Raw genomic sequence first — 4807 nt, 5'->3', positions numbered from 1 at the left:
TTTTTTTGGACAGGAAATGAACAGTTGATAAGGGGCGAGCAAATGGGTGGTCCGAATTACATATTCCCCAAAGACCCTAATTTCGGTTCTGGATTCGGATCTGATTGGATGGATCAGGTCAGATAGGGTTTCCATTGGTTCGACGGTGAGACACACCAGGTGGGAATCGGTTACCGAGGTAGGCTTGTTGGGTATGGATCGGGTTTGACCCGAACCTGACCCGTGCCAAACCCTATAGGGTCAGGGTTTGGTGATAATTCGAATAGAATCCGGGTTGGACCCAAAGGGTCTGATTAATATATATAGCTAGGTATGCTTTGTGAACTTCCGTACCAGATCCGGGCCAGAAGTGAGTTCCGACTAAGATCCCACAAATTTTCAATGTAAAAATGATAACAAATATAAATTTACCGGGTATGGTTCGGGTCTGGTTCATGTAATCCTTATAAGATCATGGTATGGTTTCTCTTATGGTGGGTCTGATTGGACTCGGACCCAGACCTGGTACCAGCATCTCAAATCAGGTTTGGATCTGGTTCCACCTGGATCCGAACCAAACCCGACCTGTTGGCACCCCTAGGTGAGGTCTCTTCGTTGGGGCTGCAAACAGATCGGACAAGGGATGGATCCTCCCTGATCCAAATCTTAATTTGATTTTTGTGTGGCCAATATGAATCTGAATCCCAATTCAATAAGATCCAAATAGTTTTAAAACTAGTTGACTCGTCACTCGGCTCCTCCTTGAGTGACTTGTGACTCAACCAGGTAAACTCGGTGACTCTGTCGGGTCATGTTAACTTTATATTTTATATAAAATATATAAATATATGTTTATAATATGTATATTTTATTATATTTTATCCATATCTTATATACAAAATGTATTATATGATATTTTTTAAATATTTTATGTATAATTTTATTAATATATGTATACCCATATTTTTATATATAATATACAATGTTTATATTATTTTTTATGTAATATATGTTATTATATATATAATATATTATATATGTATAGATATATATGCATGACTCGGCCATGACTCACCCATGACTCGGTTCGGGTGAACTTAACGACTCAGCCAAGTTTTGTACAAAATGAGTTTTTACTCATTTTTGACCCAGCGATCCTGGCCAAGTCAACCGAGTCACTGTCCATAAATTCTAAAACTATGGATCCAATAGTTCTATAGGATTGAATCAAGGTCTGAAATATATATAGTGATACTAGATCCAATAAAATAAGGCTGAGATGAAGGTTTTTACATGCAAAATGTGCAAATGGATCAGATTAAATCTGAATTCAAACATAGATTTAATAGAACACTGGTATGATCCAATTTGAGAACAAAAATGATACAAATGTGTAAAACCGAATTTGATTTCAATGCTCTTTCGGATCTTGCTTTGATGGTATGCATCCAGAAATAAGTTTTGGATTTGATTCCAAGGTCCATCCAATCCTGTTATATTTGCACCCTTAGATGAGGGTTTGGGTTGGATTGTTTATTAATTTCATGAAATATTTCATAGTTCATACATGGGACTGGATCTAATCCAAATATTTTCTGAAGTTTCTGAATTCATAAGTAGGGGTGTAATTGGGTCGGGTATACCCGATCCGATGTCCCAAACTGATATTGGTGAACCCATGGGTTTGGTTCGGATCCAAAATATATACTCGTAGTGAAATTGGGTTGGTCCTAAGTATTGTAAATGAAGGCCCAAACTAGAAAGAACCTGGCCTAATTATGTACCCGGACTCAAATGATTCTCCATATTTTAAAACCGAACCTGACTTGATTTTATTCACCAACCCAAATGGTTCTCTGTTTCTTAAAACTGGGCCCGACTTGATTATGTACCCGAACTGATTATATACCCAAACCTGCTTCATCTGAAAGTTTTCAATTGAAAAATATTATATATTCACTTAAACATTTAAAGATGTTGATAAACTTAGATTTAATATTAATTGCATTTTAGTGATCTAAACTTTAATTTAGTTTTGTGTATGCTTCCTATTGTCCTTTTGTGATGGAAATTGTGGGATTGTAGTGAATCCCAAAATAATACTTGAGAACTCATTGAATTTGATACATTTTGAATATGATATATCATTGTTTTTTTTGTTTCAACTTAAATTGTTTGGTTGGAATGAATGTATTCTTTTTATATTCAAATTTTGACATGATTTAGAATAGATATTAAGCTAAAATAGCATATAATCTTCTCGATAAATTGTTGGTCTCTTTACTAGTTGTTGTGTTGAATACTCAACCTCACCTGAAGTTGTAATTTTAGGTTTGAAAAAAAAAAGGTTAACTATCAATTAAGATCTAAATAAGATTAAAAAACCAATATCCAACTAGATAATTAAAAACAAAAATCAAGATGGATCTAAATGAACCCTATAGATCCAGTAGTGCCTGGCTCTTTCTCTTGTGTCATTCTCCCTATGCTGGTTTTCAAGATGCATCATTATCATTAATAACATATGGAGCAAAGGATGAAGGTTGTTTTAGAGCACGGAATTCAAATTATGTTTATGACAACATCTTCCACACTCATTCTGCTACAAAGTAATGCATGTTGCACACACTCACTTATGCACTCACTTTTCTCATGTCAGGAACACTTTTCATGGCAAGCATCCAGTCAGATAAAAAAATTTATTTTCCAAATTTGTTCTAAAATTTTTTAGCAAGGGACAATTCATTTTTTTTAAGAAAAAATAAATTAGAGCATTATTTTTAGACTTAGGTCATTATGCGCATTGTATAAGTCCCATCATATCACTTAACATTATGTCGTGCACCATTGTCATTCATAAATGTCATTTTTGTCTTGTTTTTTGTTTGTCATAAAGTTCTTTAACATCATGATTTGATTGTCTCATCTATTGCAATCATTCATTTATGTCATCTCATTTGACTTATAGAAGTCTATAAGTTGATCTTATAATAAGATTTGTTTTGACAAAAGTTTCTCAAATCTTTGTTTATTTTATCCAAATTAAGGTTTTCACAGTGTATAGATCATTATCATAGCTTTTTGCAAGAAGTAGTATTTTTAGTCAATCTTTCAAAAATATGTCTTTGTTTGACTGCATTTTGTCTTGCTTGTTTCATCGTGAGACCGATGGTTGGTCATCGGCAAGACCTCCCACTTTGCATAGCTACTCATTAAGCCTATGAGACCTTTGTGTGAAACAAGGTTTCTTTTTTGTCTTGAGACTGATGGTTGGTCATCAAGAAGACTCTCCCACCATGAACGACTAATCATCAAGCTAAGGAGTGAGGAACATCTATAAATGCATTTTGACAACATAATCATTTTTCATCCAAGATGACAATATCAACTTCAAGCAAGCTAATGCCAAGTGTCTTTTGCATTTTTAATCAAAAAATTGATCTTTAATGAGTCAAAAAATTTGTCTTAAGAACTTATTTTGGGATCATATTGAACAAAATGGGTCAAATCAAAGCATTCCATATCGTCCTATTTTAGGATTATCCTATAGATAGATGTACATTAATTCCATAGGTTGTCACACGGATTGATGGAGCAATCTGAAATTCATTTATTGAACACATAAACCATATCTTTTGTCCTACGAGATGCATCTTTGATCATGAGCTCCTCTATGTTTTTAAAAAAGTTCAAAAATATCTCAAAAAAGTTGTTTTTGATGCTTTTTGCCCAAAAGTTTGTCTCTATTTTTGTATTTTCAAAAAGAAGTCTTTGTCTTTGGCAAAATCATCAGTCGTCTTTCGTGCGATTTTAAGTGATAAGATACTTATTTCGTCTTTGTCTGACCTCGTTCAACAAGACTTTTCACTCACATCACTGGGTTCAAGGGAAAACCCTCGTGTGAAATAAAGTACTAGCTTAGTTTGTAGTTCAACTGTATTCGGTCAGACCTCTCCTATATGATAGGTACAACAGAGAGTATCTCGTGTTAAGCTACATACACATCTTTAGCAATCTTCTTGCATTGTCAAACTGTTTATGTCTTTGTCTTTGTCAAGATCTTTTCAACAAACTTTGCCAGAGTTGATCTTTTTAGCCCTTTTTCAGCCACTGTATCTACGTCTTTGTTATTGATCAAGTTTTGCATGCTCAACAACAAAGAGGGGCATTTATAGACATAAATTTTGAGCAAGTCATTTCATATCATGAGTCGTGTACCAAAATCCAATATTTTTGGCATATTTTAAGGTTATGTGAACTTCAACTATATTTTTGGCCTTCAAAATATTATCCCCAAGGATTTTATCCAAAAATAATAATTAAATTAGAGGTTTTCATCTTTTTAGCAAGCCAAAAATTAGGTCAACAAAAAACAAGGTGACGTATTTAGTAAAAAACTTGTTTTTATGTAAAAAAACTTGTTTTCAGGTAGTTACCACTTTGAATAAAAATTTTACTATCAACTTGATATGATTTAGTTTTTCACTTAAAAGATGAATTAAAGTTGAGGATGTTAGTTTTTCAATGCATCAAAAATTACCTCAATCTGACATTCGAATAAAAAGTTATAACTGAAACAAGTTGACCTATCAGACCTATTTTTGTCTAGTTTAAATAACGACAAATCATTTGTCATTATTACTTTCATGAATTATCATTATTATCTATAATGACACAAAATTATATGTCACTATTATTTTTTTATAACATTTGTCATTATCAATATTTATTGTTAATAGAAGGTTTTATTTTTTTTATAACATTTATCAATATTTAGTATAATTAAAGATATGTATGAAGGAGTAGTAACCAATGTCCGCACTTGTGG

This window comes from Nuphar pumila, chromosome 5 (genome assembly GCF_984573655.1).
Source record: "Nuphar pumila chromosome 5, dmNupPumi1.hap1.1, whole genome shotgun sequence".
Lineage (NCBI taxonomy): Eukaryota > Viridiplantae > Streptophyta > Magnoliopsida > Nymphaeales > Nymphaeaceae > Nuphar > Nuphar pumila.
This window is presented reverse-complemented; position numbering follows the sequence as displayed.